The 17,217-nt window shown below is 35.6% G+C and overlaps 1 pseudogene; it reads right to left on the bottom strand.

Annotated features, from left to right (window-relative positions):
• Positions 1-1,601: 1,601 nt before the first annotated feature.
• Positions 1,602-15,970, bottom strand: LOC148597533 (uncharacterized; annotated as a pseudogene).
• Between the last annotated feature and the right edge of the window lie 1,247 nt (positions 15,971-17,217).

Raw genomic sequence — 17,217 nt, 5'->3', positions numbered from 1 at the left:
TTTTTTGGAGGAAACCCAAACAAATTATGCCAACTTTTATCAAATTTTGTCGCAGTTGGTTTAAGAGAGTTGTACACATTAAAACAACAACAAAAAAATCGGTTTCAGATACATGTTAAAATGTTAACATCAAAAACAGCAAGAAACGTCCAATAACTCCAGCATGGGTGAATAGATCTTCATCAAAATTACATCACAGATAGATCTCATCATGGTGAACAATTTTATACATGTAAGAATTTGATTAAACGTAACGGTTTTTGAGATAAATGCAAAAAACTGCTGTCTGACCCTATGTTCTATTTTTAGTAACGGCGGTGATGTTTTTTTAATATATCAAAAATCCAAACGGCCATTTTGTGCAGGATACCATAAAAACAGTAATAGTAACTTTCATTGAATTCTGTAGAGCAGTTTCTGAGAAGAACATTTTTGAAAGTAATAACATCAAAACAGCAAAAATCGTCCAAAAAAAAAGGCAATACCTCCAACATGGTCAACAGATATTCACCAAAATTACATCACAGATAGATCTCGCCATGGTGAACAGTTTTACCTAGTAAGAATTTGATTAAACATAACAGTTTGGAGATAAATGCAAAAAATGCTGTCTGACCCCTATGAATGTAATCCAGGGACAAAGACCCGACATGGAAAACAGACGTACACAACAAAGAACATACAGTAACTAAAATCATACATACAAAGTAACAAAAGCAAAAGAGCAACTTGGACTCCACTAAAAACTGGGAGCATGGACCAGGTGCACCGGTAGGGTAAGCGTCCTCTGCTTTTCTAGAAATACCCATCGAGTTGCTCATAAAAAAGTCAAGTCCGAGGTAGACAAACGAGGAGAGGAAAACTACACCATAACGATCCACGAGTTCATGATGACGACCATAGAACTTCTGTAGTGATGATTTCAATCTTGTAGCAACATAACCCTGTTCCAGAAGCCTATTTGTTAGAGTTCTAGTGCGATACAAAAAGTCAACAAAAACTATCAAACAACAATGAAATGTCTTAATGTCGTTCCAATCACAAACCATTTAGACGACCAAAACACTTTAAGTATATTCAAAACTAACACTTGTCACCCAAATTACTATACTAGTAGTTGGTTAACTAAATAAAACACATTCATCTTAATACGAAACAAAGTGGCATGTTTCAAGTACTAAATTCAGGATGTTATAAGAGTAATCAAGGGAACTAAGATTCTAGCGTAAATCAAAAGAATGCAATCAAAGGGCAAAGACCAGACATGAAAAACAGACATTCACAACAAAGAATATAAAGTAATTAAAATAATACATACAAAATAACAAAAGTAAATGAGCAACTTGGACTCCACTAACAACTGGGAGCATGGCCCACGTGCACCGATAGGGTAAGCGTATAAAACATTTCACGTCAATGTTAAATGCTCCAGTTCACTTTCTTTGATAGATAATCTCACCATATTTACATTTTTTTTCTGTGGCGGCTCATTCTCTACTGATTGCTTTACAAAATCATGAAATAAATCTACAATATTTTCATGTTCTTTCGAAGCAGCAATTTTGATAGCCAATTGTCCATCAGAGTTCCCCAGACAAGAATCAGCTCCACGGGTTAAACGATACCACACAATTGACCCATGACCTCCCTTGACCCATGGCCTCCCTTGACCCATGACCTCCCTTGCACGTTTTCATCAATGGTGACCAACCAATAGTATCACATTTATTAATGTTTGCCTTCTTCTCGATTAAAAGTTCGGCTAGTTTTTGGTGACCAATATTACAGGCAGCGTGTAATGGAGAACACTGAAATGTGTTACATTGATTAATATCTGCGTTGTTTTCTTGTAAGAGTTGAACTATTTCCAATTGGCCTTCCTCACATGCTGCATATAGTGATGAGTGATCATTTTCCCTACAGTGATTTATGTCTGCATTGTTTTCCAGCAACATTTTGACGATCTTCGTGTACCCGTTTCTACAAGCTATGTATAAAGGAGAACTATCCTGTTCATCGCATTTATTACTGTCTCTTCCGTTCTCAATTGAAATTCTGACAGTCTTAGTGTGGTTTCCGTAACATTCTACATGCAATGGTGAATAGTCGTCATCGTCACATTCGTTTACAGCTGCATTTTTATCAATTAACAATTTTAAAACCTCCGAGTGACCAGCAATGCAAGCAGACATCAGTGCAGTATCACCAAACTTGTCACGTTTATTAAAATCCCCTTTGCTTTCAACCAATATTTCGGCTATTTTTCTATGACCATTTTCACAGGCAACGTGTAATGGAGACCACTCAAAGGTGCTACATTAATTAACATCTGCTTTGTTTTCTGGTAAAAGTTGGACTATTTCCAAGTGGCCTTCCTGAGATGCAATATATAGTGATGGAAAACCCACATCCATACAATGATTGATGTCTGCATTGTTCTGAAGTAAAATTTGGACAATCTCTGAGTTGCCTTCTTTACAAGCTTAGAATAATGGAGACCTACCGAGCGTGTCGCATTTATTTATGTCTCCTCCGTTCTCAATTAAAATCCTGACTATTTTAGTGTGGTTTCCGTAACATGCTTTATGTGATGGTGAAATATCTCCAATGTTACATTCATTTACAGCTGCATTTTTGTTGATTAATATTTTTTAAAACTTCTGAGTGACCGCCCTGGCAAGCAGATATCAGTGGAATATCTTCATTCATGTCACTTTTATTAATATCCCCTTTGTTTTCAATCAATATTACGGCTACTTTTGTGCGACCACTTTCACAAGCAACGTGTAATGGGGAACACTCAAAGGTGCTACATTGATTTACATCTGCTTTGTTTTCTAGTAAAAGTTGGACTATTTCCAGGTGGCCTTCATGACATGACATGACAACAAATAGTTGTGACAAACCCATATCCATACAATGATTTATGTCTGCGTTGTTTTGAAGTAAATTTTGGACAATCTCTGAATAGTTATCTCTACAAGCACAGAATAATCGAGACCTACCAAGCATGTCGCATTTATAAATGTCTCCTCCAATCTCAATTAAAATCCTGACTATTTTAGTGTGGTTTCCGTAACATGTTTCATGCAATGGTGGAATGTCTACATTGTCACATTCATTAACAGCTGCATTTTTATTAATTAACATTTTTAAAACCTCCGAGTGACCGCCCTTGCAAGCAAATAGCAGTGGAGTATCACCACACATATCAAGTTTATTAATATCCCCTTTGTTTTCAATCAAAATTTCGGCTTATTTTGTGTGACCATTTTCACAGGCAACGTGTAATGGGTAACACTCAAAGGAGTTACATTGGTTAACATCTCCTTTGTTTTTTTTAGTAAAAGTTGGACTATTTCCAAGTGAACGTTCACACATGCTACATACAGTGGTGACTCACCATTCAACCGCCGATGGTTGATATCAACATTTGGTTTCATACACCACATGACTAGATTTATGTCACCTAAAACACAGCAACTTATCATCACACTATCAACAAATTTTATGTAACTCGTGTTAGCTAAATTCCTTTGTTTTTGTTCATTTAATGTACCTACATGTGCAAGAATATCTTTCCTAAGCCCTTTATTTGTCATGTTGATGTTATCAAATACACACACTATCTCACCTATCGACCAATCATACAACACTCTATAACACTCTTTATCCTGTAATGGCACTTTAATAATGAAGTCTTGCGAATTCTCAGAATCATTTAAGGATAATCTCTCTGCAATAAAATCCCTTATGGCATTGCTTATCATAGTTTTCAACATTCTGTTTCCAAAGTAGAAAGATCAAAAAGTCAAACAGTTTGTCATGTACAATTTTGTAAATGCCATCTTTTATTCTCACTAATGTATCAAGTAGTGATTCAAGTTCATCCTTTAATTCAAGTCTTGATTTACCCCTATTAAGTCTACATGCCTCACATGTATTCTTGATGACGTGAAGAATACCTTTATCAACTTCATGTCCAGTCAGCCATTTCTCATTAAGATTGTCGTTAAACATTACACAAAGAGCAAGAACACAGTATATTTTATAGTTGCCATCTTCGTACAATTGATCAATTTCTGCTTCAAACACACCAAATGGATTCTGGAAAAAAACTCTGATTTCCAAGACAGGGTTATCCTTTTAGAATTTACAAAAAAGTGGTTAAAAATCGTATTTGTCAAGAAAATCATCAACTTTGGATGACTCTGTTTTGAAATATACCTTTGCAATAGCCTACTTCTCTGTCCTAGTCGGACAGAGACTTTCTGCAAATAAGTTACACTCACAGAACTTAAACACGGATAACGTTTTAAACAAAACATGTTGGTAAACCTGTAACCTACAACAAGATACAATCACTTTTGTATTTTCCGATAATACCTTTTTTATTTGATCAAGACTTTGTTTCGAGTTCCAACAAAATCATCAATAACAAACAAAGTCTTTTGATTAGGATTATTGTAACGTATAATATCATTTGGGTCAGTAATAGGAATAATGTCATAATTCAGATCTGCTTCTGCCATTCTGAGAGCTACATGCTTCAATGTTTTGCGGTTTTCCACATGCCAGAAATTCCTGTAATTGTTACACAGTTATTCTGTTTAATTGATTCCAATATAAATTTAGCAGCATAAGTACTCACAAAACTTTCATCTGTTGATTTCCATTCTTCTAATGCCTTCTTTAATTGCTCTAAAAAGATGAATAAACAGCATGTTTCACTTTTTCGCAATTTAAATATTATATCAAATACACAACACAAAATCATTTATTCAGTACTTCTGATATAAAACATAATAAACTGTTACTACAGAGATATTTCTCGCCTCTTGCACATAGACACTGTCATTCTTAATTGGATTGATGGTGAATTGAATATGTGACCATTTTATGTATTATAGACAAATATGACTGACCTAGCAAAATGGTTTACATTGAAATGACCTAATCATAAAACTTGACATAAAATCTTAACATAAAATCTTAACATAAAATCTTAACATAAAATCTAAACATGCAATTTGAAATTTGAGTTAATAGACTGCAACTGTGGGAACATAAGCATGAAATACAGAATCGTTGTAAGTGATGCTTATGCCACTGTATACCAAATATGATTGACCAAGCAGAAGTTGTTGTTGTCTTGGCATTGGCACGAAAACCTTGTTCTACCTAGATATCATAGTATTATTGCGTAAGGTTTTCGAGGACCAATAGCTTAACCAATATGGAAAACCCAATGCAATTATACAAATACCACTAATACCGGGAGCATGTACCAGGTGCACCGGTAGGGTAAGCGTCCTCTGCTTTTCTAGAAACATCCACCGAGTCGCTCATAAAGAGTTAAGTCCGGGGTATCGCCCTACCTAAGCTTTTATATTTTCTTACCATTCACTTAATTTGAATGAAATCCATCAAAACATAAGTAGCTGTCCAGGCAACGAACTTCTATCACTAATTTTCACTAAGTAGACCCCTCCCAAAAACGTGATCTTCTTTTTCCTATTACCGCGAAATTCAATTTAAAATTTTATTACCATTTTTTATATACCATTCAATAAATTTTGAAGGTTAAAAGTCAAGGGACGGAGGCGCTACCAGTTTTGACGGATGACGGACAGATGGACATTATATCTCTGCAACTTTGTTAGCTTGGGTATAAAAATGAATGTTGATTACACATGTACATCTAATCCTATGTGGCACTGGTTGTTTAAGCTCTTCCATTTCTTTTATCAATTCGTCTATTTCTCCATTCGCCTTTTTTTTATTTCCAGCATAACCTCATGATTTGATTGGTCCAAAACTTTTTTTCTTAACATCTTGCATTCCTCACATAAAAGCCTACCTGCCAATCTCTTGGCTGCCTACAAAACAAAATTAAATAATGCTGGATATGATTATAGAAAAAAAGTGGAAATTACAACAATATAAAAGTTTAACCTCACAAAATGGTAACTCCTATGTTGAAACAATATCTTTTTTTATATATAAAATTAACCTGTGATCTACTGCAAAAGTTTAATAGGCCAACTCTATAACGTACCTTGTTACAAATGTCAACTCCTGAACATTAAGATCAAGTGTGTATTTCAGCTTGATACACTGCTTACAAATTTGGATGTTAATTAAATGTGTGACACAACATAGTTTTCAAACTATGAGTGAATGTAATAATATACCTTGAAATATCGGAATGTTTTACTTACCAAACATAGCTTAAAGCTTCATGGGAAAGCTTGATACGACTGCAGAAGTAGAACACTAAACATATAGGAATAGAGTGGAGAAAAAACTCAAGTTTGATAATATTAATTTAAAAAGCAATACAAATATTTTGACGCATGGGGTGATCATCCTTTCGTACATCAAAAGTTTTTTTTCTACAGAAAGTGATACTCTGGTGCTGCCTCTAATGAAGATCCTATTCAGCTTGAAATCGGTAAGGCTTATTTATGAATAATTCGAATCAAGTGTTCACAGGGCTACGTAAATCAACACAAACAGAGTATCACTTCCTATTCATATTAACATTAGAAGAGTATCACTTCCTATTCATATCAACACCAGCAACACAAGCATAGTATCACTTCCTATTCATATAAACACCAGCAATCACTATTCATATACTACTTTTTTCCTCTGGAATAATATGGATAAGACTTCTATCCCTTCTACTTCCACTAATGATAAACGGAATAATATGGTTTTTTTTCACAAAATGAGGGAAAAATATCACTCCTGTTCTCAGCTTGTTTGAACTAACATCAAAATGAACAGCATCCTAACAGAAAGAGAATCCACTTAAATGAATCACACAACAACCAAAGTAACAGCTTCATAACAGCAAGAGAATCCACTCTAATGAATCACACAACAACCAAAGGAACAGCGTCCTATCAGAAAGAGATTCCACTCTGATGAATCACACAACAACCAAAAGGTTTGCGTCCTAACAGACAAAAGAATCCCCTCTAATGAATCACACGACAACCAAAGGAACAATGTCCTAACAGTAAGATAATCCACTCTAATGAGTTATACCACAACCAAAAGGTTTGCTTCCTAACAGAAAGAGAATCCACTCTGATGAATCACACAACAACCAATGGAAGAGCGCCGTAAAAGAAAGAGAATCCATTCTGATGAGTTATACCACAACCACAAGGTTTGCGTCCTAACAGACAAAAGAATCCACTCTAATGAATCACACAACAATAAAGGAGCAACGTCCTAACAGTAAGATAATCCACTCTAATGAGTTATACCACAACCAAAAGGTTTGTTCCTAACAGAAAAAAAAAATCTATTCTAATGAATCACACAACAATCAAAGGATAAGCGTCCTAACAGAAAGAGAATCCACTCTGATGAATCACACAACAACCAAAGGAACAGCGTCCTAACAGAAAAAGAATCCACTCTAATGAATCACACAACAACCAAAGGAACAGAGTCGTAACAGAAAGAGAATCCATTCTGATGAGTTATACCACAACCAAAAGGTTTGCGTCCTAACAGACAAAAGAATTCACTCTAATCACACAACAACCAAAGAAAAAACGTCCTAACAGTATGATAATCCACTCTAATGAGTTATACCACAACCAAAAGGTTTACCAAAGGAATAGCGTCCTAACAGAAAGAGAATCCACTATGATGAATCACACAGCAACCAAAGGAACAGCGTCCTAACAGAATGAGAATCCACTATGATGAATAGCACAACAACCAAAGGAACAGCGTCCTAACAGAAAGAGAATCCACTCTGATGAATCACACAACAACCAAAGGAACAGCGTCCTAACAAAAAGCTAACAGAAAGAGAATCCACTCTGATGAATCACACAGCAACCAAAGGAACAGCGTCCTAACAGAATGAGAATCCACTATGATGAATAGCACAACAACCAAAGGAACAGCGTCCTAACAGAAAGAGAATCCACTCTGATGAATCACACAACAACCAAAGGAACAGCGTCCTAACAAAAAGCTAACAGAACGAGAATCCACTCTGATGAATCACACAGCAACCAAAGGAACAGTGTCCTAACAGAATGAGAATCCACTATGATGAATAACACAACAACCAAAGGAACAGCGTCCTAACAGAAAGAGAATCCACTCTGATGAATCAGCAATGACCAAAGGACCAGCCTCCTTACAATGAGAATCCACTCGGATCATGAACCATACAGCAACTAAAGGAACATTGTCCTAACTGAAAGAGAATCTACTTTAATAAGTCAAAAAAAAACAACCAATGGAAAAAGCTTGGACACCTACTAAAACAAAGATCCAATACTGGATTCCTGTTTTAAGGCCACAAATGAATTGTCTCCTGTCCGGTCAAGTGGGTAAAACAAATCATCTCACCATCGAAAAAAAAACTATCATAAACCTAAGATCTTACAAAAACATAGTTATCAAAATAAAAAAAAACTGACAAAAGCTCAGCACGTGTCATTTTTAAACTAGCGGTACTAGCTAAGCTTCAAGATGAAAACTTCTATGTACAAATTAGACAGATCTTGCATCCCAACATGCCAGCAGAGTCAAATCTATCATAGAGAATCTACGACAAATTGGTCAAAAAGAAGAGGACGTGTACAAGGGTCTAAGAGTGTTCAATAGTAGAAACCCCTTATTCCATCTCTTACCAAAAATACACAAAAAGTTTGTGAATGGTATACAACCTGGTCGACGTGGTACCAAGAGCTGAGCTGAAAAAAAATAAGTGGCAGTGGCCATATGTCATACAGATTACAGAGTCAACTTAACCATCCCTAATCGAGGTCTCCTATCACTATTGAAATTGTTTACAGTGAAAGTGTTCTTTTGATAACAAATAGTACCTACAAATCGGAGGCACAGTCATGGGGACAAAAACTACTCCATCATATGCAAACACCTTTTTGGAGAACCTCCTGTTTACTCCTGATTTTTAGATGACATCTTTCTTCTCAGCTGGACACGTGTTCGGAAACATTATGATGACTTCATTAGGCATCTTAACAATGGCCATCAATCCATTTAATTTACTTCTGACGTCTCTGACACAGAAGTAGTCTTCATTTACATCAAAGTCAAACTGGATTAGTCAAATAATAAAATAAGGGTTAAACTTTACACAAAACGCACAGACACACTCGTATCTTTATTATAAAGAAACCGACGCCTGGTGTACCAAAATGAATCAACAGAAAGTTTTGATGTTTGAAACAAATGCAAGGACGTCACTCAATATTGTTCTTACCGGGACTTATAACCCCGCAGCCTTGACATAATTCAAATGGGGAAAGACTAAGCACTTTTGACACATAATTTTGCTGCAATTTCTAAAACACCTGAACTCTAAATCGAAATCAGTCAGACTACTTTTCTCAACACAATAACAGAATAACAGAATATGACTGCAAATTTAATTTAAACATAAATTCCAGTATGGTAATGTTAAGTCCAACAGCGCCATTTTTACATTTTGTGTCCAGTCATATATTCCAGGCGGTATGCACATCTTCGTGTGGTTATTTACATCCCATATAGTTCAATAACAATGCTGCAAACCTCCTAGAAAATTCCTTGAATCCTATATACCCCACAAAGCTCGTTTTTCAGGGTATCAACATGCTATTAAAATGATATGGCTGGTCACAGAAACAACCAGATCAACCTATATCTGGAAAAGTTGTTAAACAACAAAGTGAACCATGTGTCACGATCTTCAAAGCATCGCCGCTATTTGCTTATTGGAAGGAATAACAATCTCAGAGACCTACTTATCAAGGCACAAGTTCAAACTCCATGCCAACAAAAATAGGCTGGAACATCGGGCAAAACCCATGAAATTTCAGTAAAAACCTATTTGTCTTTTAACTGCACATATTGCCTTTGGATAAATCAGAAAAAAACACTTCAAAAATAAATATACAGGCAAAAGTTAACAAGAGAGTTATAACAGCAAAAATCATTTCCTTCATTACATGCACTATATGTGATAAACAATATGTGGGTAAAACGAAACGCCCTTGCCAAGAGAAACTTAAAGAGGTATACCTAGGGTAAGGGACACAACCCTTATAAATCATTGGAACGTATGTATTCAGCATTTTACATCAATGTCATGTAAGCATCAAAGTAACTTGGATTGATTTCATTCTGTGTCAAATTAAAGCTTGATTTTCTTTGGTGAATTGAATATGATTCAAACATATCATTGATTTCAATAGTTATGTCCCCTACTCTAGGTCTACCTCCTTAAAGTACATCTTCGATACATTAGAATAGGTCTCACCAACGTACAGGAAAACATTTCAAACTTCCACGTTCAATATGACTTTTGAAATCATTGATGTTTTACGGTCGAACCAAACTGAACAAACCAAAGACATACACAGCAGCATAAGGGAAACTTACTGAGAAAAACCTAAATAACTGAGAATTCATTGAACTTGATAGAGCTTCTCGGTGCTGGATTTGGCTACCCAGGTTCTGGAACTTCTTGTATTAATTCATAAATTGGACTTAAACCCTGAAATCTTCCTTCACATTTGGTTATATTGCGGCTTGTTTCATCTTGTAACATGTGTACAGCATACCGAAACCAATATTTAAATGAATAGTTTTTTGTATTGAACATAAATGTTTTGGGTGTCTACCTTATTAATGAAAAGCTCTGCAATTTTCTTGGGATGTATCAATCATACTTTGAGACCTTCTTAATACTTAAATGACACATCTTAGTAAATTTCTTGATTTTAATAGGATATCTTCTGCTGGCAAGAATTTGACTGACCTTTAAGTTACATTCCATATAAAATTCAGACACTGCATAATGAAGATCTGATTCATGGATAAAAAAAAACTACTAAACTAATGATGCCTTTTGGTCTACATATACATGTACTATACTTTAGAGTAACAATGGTCATTTCTGTATTCAGATCTGTACTTTTGAGTAAACCATACATTGATCTCCCACTCGAAGCAACTAAATCAAATCGAATCAAGAACGATAACTCTTGCAAAGTGCCAATCTCATAGACAATCTATACAATTTTTTTTCTCACAAGTGCAAGTACCAAAGGACAAACGAAGACGAGTTTTGTGGTCTGTAACCTTTACTGAAATAAAGGTGAAAAATGAAATTGGTGGGTTCTTGACATGAATGAATCACCTCCTGTCTGATTTTTATTAAGACTGCTACTTAATTTCTCTTTGGATTTGTTAATACTGACCTCAGACAAATCTGCCCACATGCGATTAAAATCTACAGTTTTTATTTTAGCTCTTTTCGTGTGAGCAAAAGTATTCCTGTAGTACTTGATCCTGGCTAGGTCAGCACCAGGTGTAGTTTCCAAGGACCCGGGCAGCTTATCAAATCCACCAATAAGTGAAGAAGCACCACCTAAATTCCTTAATAAAGTTATCATCAATGCTACATCAAAGCAGGTGGATGTTGGTTTACCTGTAAGAACAGAAAATATTTCGTTTCTTATTCACTATTCGATCAAGCTTCCAATATCACTGAAGATGATTAATAGGACAATCAACTGGAACGCGTGAATGACCATAATATGAACACGAGTGCCGAAAACGCCTTGATTAATGAGTGCAGTACTTGTTCCGTGCATGGGTTAAATCTGAATGCGTTCTTGGCATGATGTTTATATTTTCGTTATTCACAGCAATTGATTACCGTATTCATTATAGAGATTTCTTTCATAATTTACTAAGTATTGCTGTTTGAAAACACAAGTCATCGTAAATAAACTATAATTAACGGACACCAACTTGGACCATGAGAACAACAAAGAAGACGATAGGGTAATACCATTACATGACCGAACGAAGACGATAGGGTGATACCATTACATGACCGAACGAAGACGACAGGGTGATACCATTACGTGACCAAAATCAAAAGGGAGTTTTAACTCATTAAAGAGTTTCAAAAATATTTAAACAATTGCGGCAATATTTGAAAACCCCCTCTTCCATGACTACAGTCCTTTTACTTGAAAATGGAAACAAGACATTCATAACAACTGAAACGAAGCTTATGCAGGTAGACCTAGGGTAAGGAACATGAGCCAAGAGCCTGAGACACTCATCTGGCTAAATGAGCCACATTCTATTTTTTTTAAACGCACATACCTAAGGAATAATCATGTCAACTTTCATTGAATTGTGTCCAGCAGTTTCATACGAGACGATTTTTGAAAGTAATAACAAAAAAAAAACTTCCATAAAGGGCAATAACTCCAACATGGATCAACAGATTTCCACAAAATTGGACCTCAAATACATGTAGATCTCATCAGGCTGAACACTTTTACCCGTTGTCATAATGCATATAAACATTACTGCTTTGGAGATATATTTTTAAATTGTTAACCGCCGACAACGCTGACGGACGGACGCCAAGTAAACTTTAAAAAGCTCCAAAATCAATCCCTGCTTTTCTTTCGTTGTCTGGCATTTTTTTTGTACAATGTCATAAAGATATGTACACTTAAACTGAAGTTACTTTCTGGACACGGATGACAACAGAATGACACCGTTAAAATACCACATTTTGGTGGTCATATAAAAACTAATTAAAAAGATCTGAAGTATTTTTAGATTCAGCCGCCTTTTTTCAAAAACAATAAGGGTCGTTACCATGGAAATCAACAGAAATATTTCTGTTTTGGGATGTTCTTCTGCTTCAGTTTCATAGATATCCATGTACTTTTACTAACAGGAAAATGCATGTTTTATGTCCCTTTTGGTGAAGGTATGAACTATCGTAACTATTCACTTTTTTAATGTGGTAAAAATCCTGTACATCAGCTGTACACAACACATTCAATTTTTGACGGGTGGAAGGAGGGCCGGGTGGACGGACAGACTGATTACTATAGGCATTCAACTCATAGTGCTGTGGCCCACTGAAACCCAAGTCTATGACGACATAAAAAGGTCTTATAGCCCTTACATCCCCTCCCTGCTTTTAGTGATCATGATGTTTGTCCATCTGTGCACAGATTCGTTACAATTTTCTCTGTGACTAGTTATCACAGCCACTTGATATTTTGACAAAAGCGTTATGTTGTTACATGTATGTGTGGGATTTGATTTGAACCAACATCAACTTCCTGTTTGACAACTTTGTTTTTATCTTGACTATATACATGTACAAGTGTTGTTACTGGGGTAGGGAGCAGTGGGATTTGCCTTATAGCTCACAGTTTTTCTAGTTCTTATTTCAGACATATAATTTCACAGAAAAAGCATAATACTTTTTATTTCCAAACTTTCCAAACTGCATGAAACATGAGATCCCATTGTATCTGGTCGATCACTTTTTTCCACTTCAGGTCTTTACGTTTTTTTTTCTTTCCAATGCTTAATCTAGAGTCCAAAGAAGAAGGGGGTACTTTTTATTAAAGTGAACCCTGACCGCATGAGAGAATATTCCAGTCACACATAGTGCCATTCGCGTATAGTTCTCTTCTTGTTTTGTAATACTGGATGCCATTTTACTAGGATATAAGTGTAATTAATGACCAAATATACAGCTGGTATCGATTTCACAAAAAGTCGTAAGTGTAAAGTTGATCGTAAGTAATGACGTCATAAACTAAAACAGCATTGTGACATCATGATTTACGATCAATTTCACACTTACGACTTTTTGTTAAACCGACCCCTGGGGTTCTTTAAATGCTGTTCTCCATATAAAGCAAGTTTACACTTGATCTATCTTGGGCGTTTTTGTGCATCATCCTGAAAATAGAAAATAGGAAACATGAATAGCAAGTATACGTGTATGTACACAATGTACAAAAAATAATGTATTTATTACACTACGATTAATGACTTATTATCTTTAAACAATCCTAATTTCGGGGATTTGATACATCGCATCTATCCTAAAGAACTTGAGATAAAGGATACTACAGACACTGTGAAGTCAGCCTCATATCTTGGCCTACACTCAGAGATCGATGGTAAAGGAAAACTATTGACCAAACTTTACGACAAACGGGATTACTTTTCATTTAGAATTGTCAACTTTCCTTTCATCTGCGGCAACATCCCTTCAGCATCTGCGTATGGAATGTTCATATCACAAATCAAATGCCACAGCTTGCCGACAATACGCAGACTTTTTGTATCGCGCTAAAATCCTAACAAATAGGCTTCTGGAGAAGGGTTATGTTGCTACAAGATTAAAGTCATCACTACAGAAGTTTTATGGTTGTCATCATGAACTCGTTACGGTGTATCCATCTGCGACATGAAAACTGATTTGTTCAACGTGTCATAGTTTTCCTTTCTTCTTTCGTCTACCCCGGACTTGACTTTTTACGAGCAACTCTGCGGGTGTTTCTAGAAAAGCAGAGGACGCTTACCCTACCGGTGCACCTGGTCCATGTTCCCAGTTTTTAGTGAAGTCCGAGTTGCTCATTTGCTTTTGTTGCTTTGTGTGTATGATTTTAATTACTTTGTGTTCTTTGTTATGTATGTCTATTTTGCATGTCGGGTCTTTGTCCCTGGATTACATTCTTTTGATTACCGCTATAACCTTGGTTCCCTTGATTTTTTCTTGCAGAATCTCAATATAATTTTTGTAGACTTACAATTTCGTAAGATCTAAAAATTATATTACAGATTATCACAGTATAACACTTACGAGTTTTAAAAGTAAAACTATTTTTTCTAAAATAACACACCGTATTACCGACTTGTATCATTTTTTTTAACTCGACGGATACGATATATCGCCGTCCTCGAGATGACACCACATGTCAGGAAAGAAGCAATTTTTGCCATTTTACTCATACTTTTTGAAGGAATCAAACATATGTGAGGCTGATATAGATAACTATATATATGACACACAAAAAAAAACATATACCATTCATAGCTTCATATAGTCGTTTCACATGACGTATCCAAACCCATCGGTTGATACGATCAAAAGAAGGAATGATCCCTTATAAAAGCGGGCGTCTCTTTGTTCTTTAACATTAAGACGTCTTGGAGGCCGATTAAACATATTTTGCGTGCCTATTATAAATTGGAAAACATTAACAAAACCTTTTCAATAATGTTACAACTTCGTGTACTCGTACGACCAGTCAGTATCTTCGATCATTAGTCAGTACATGTACGTTTATTTCTTGAAGAGGTTTTCAATGTTATCTGATCTATAGACAAGCAAAATACGTATGTTGTCAGTAACAGTTTTGCCAGGTACTAGGACCAGTACATAAAAAAATGCATATAGTTATAGAACAGATGTCTGGTTTTGAAAACTAGACATCATATTGTTCCGCAATGCAAAGCAGTGCAACGTTCTTTATACCATACTATATATAGATCTAAATCATGTCAACCCATCTTATCATTGTTAGCCCCTTGCTGCTGTGCATCATTCATGAGGATAACCGCAACTGGGAATAATATCATTATAATATCTGTAGCTGGTTCCGAATGACCGCCCCTTGATGACCACTGCATTGTAATGATGTAAGTTCCTCGCCGCTGTGCACAAATCATGAGTACTACTGCATATATATATATTATAAAACCGACCTCATTACACTTACATGTAACACTTCATCCTGTAATAATATATCCTATATTGCTCACATTCTTATTTATTTTCTTGTGTATTGTTCAATAAAAACTATCATCTTTGTAATAGTTATTGTATTATGATGTCTACGAAGGGCCCATGATTGGTAAAATAAAATAAAATCTAATGTCTAACATATATACCAGATCTTTAGATTCTGTAGGGGAAAGTGGACAGTTTGACCCAAAACATCAGCTTTGTTAATTTTGTCTTATTGGTTTGAAAGAGATACATTCCAGTAAGTATACGTGCAATTGTCATTGCCTTCCTGACATCTTTCACCGAGTTCAAGATTGTGTCCCTAATTATATGTGTTTTGCCTACTTCCATGTTTTCGACAGAAAGCCAATCTCCGAAACAGAGTTCCTTGTATCAAACACCGGGACGAAGGAGCTACACACCTCTGTTTCAAAGATTGACATAGAGCATGCCCAAGGTCGTTTTTCCCCACAGTCCACCCTCAGGAATTTTGTCATCATTTTCCATTCTAATTAACTATATTGAGTTGACATTATAATTTCAAAAGATGGTAAATGGTACATTGACAGTATTTCTGAAAGCTTGACTGCCGCCCAATATGATATTCCTTCAAGCTATCCCTTGGATGGAACTATTTTTACTTAGTGCAGTTGAATAAGATAGACTTAATTGTCGTTCGAGCATCTCAGTCTTTATTGGAAGAAATCCGGTTAATAAATAAACGACTGATGTTGCGGTTCTGTCTGGTAGAGATTGACTTTGGCGAAGAGTTTCTAGATGAAATTTTGAAAGTAGCTCAAAATCTTTTGATTGTAGATTCATGGTTTCAAGTCCATAAAGTAAGGATGGAAGAACATAAATTTGATTAATTTTGCATGAATTTCATGGGTTTAAGCCATTTGACCATGGACGCCTTATTTTATAATGGAGTAATGGAGTAATGAGTTTTTCTAGCTATAATTCGTTCTTCTACATGTTAATTTTTTTATTTTTTTTTTGTGTCATTTTGCACTGTTCTTTTTAATCCTAAATACGTTGTTTTGGGGTTGAATTCCATATCTTTTTCTACCATTTTCAGGTTATCGTTGCTTTTGCTGTTAATATTATATAGCTGGTTTGAGCTCGATTTCACAATTGCATTATATTTTTTCTAAGGTTATTTGAAATCTATGACAACTGGCATATTGGAGAACGATATCGGCCATTTCTTGCATTTCAGATCTGTTGACTATATCGTCAGCACATGTTGAGCACCCAGGCAGCATATATGTAACCAATAGAAACACCTAGCTATATTCTGTGTTTTTCGAGACTTGAAAGAAGCCTGTTGATGTACTGATAGCGATAGGTTGATAGTATCCCGCCCTGACGCACAACCTGTTTTATCGGGAATTTTAACTGATTGCTTGCGCCATCCTGCCATTTCACTGTAGATGTTATAGAGATTTGTAGTTCATGTAGTATTATCTAAATGGTAATTCAACACCCGAGAAGTAATTGAAGTTTGTCCAGGGGGGGGGATATCATGATTTACAACATCGAAGGCTTTTGATTATCCTAAGTTATTATAAGTATCTTATTTCCCCCGTTATCTTACT

The sequence above is a fragment of the Perna viridis genome, chromosome 15 (genome assembly GCF_037379345.1).
Source record: "Perna viridis isolate PV_CMFRI_1.1 ecotype Kerala chromosome 15, ASM3737934v1, whole genome shotgun sequence".
Classification (NCBI taxonomy): domain Eukaryota; kingdom Metazoa; phylum Mollusca; class Bivalvia; order Mytilida; family Mytilidae; genus Perna; species Perna viridis.
This window is presented reverse-complemented; position numbering and strand designations above follow the sequence as displayed.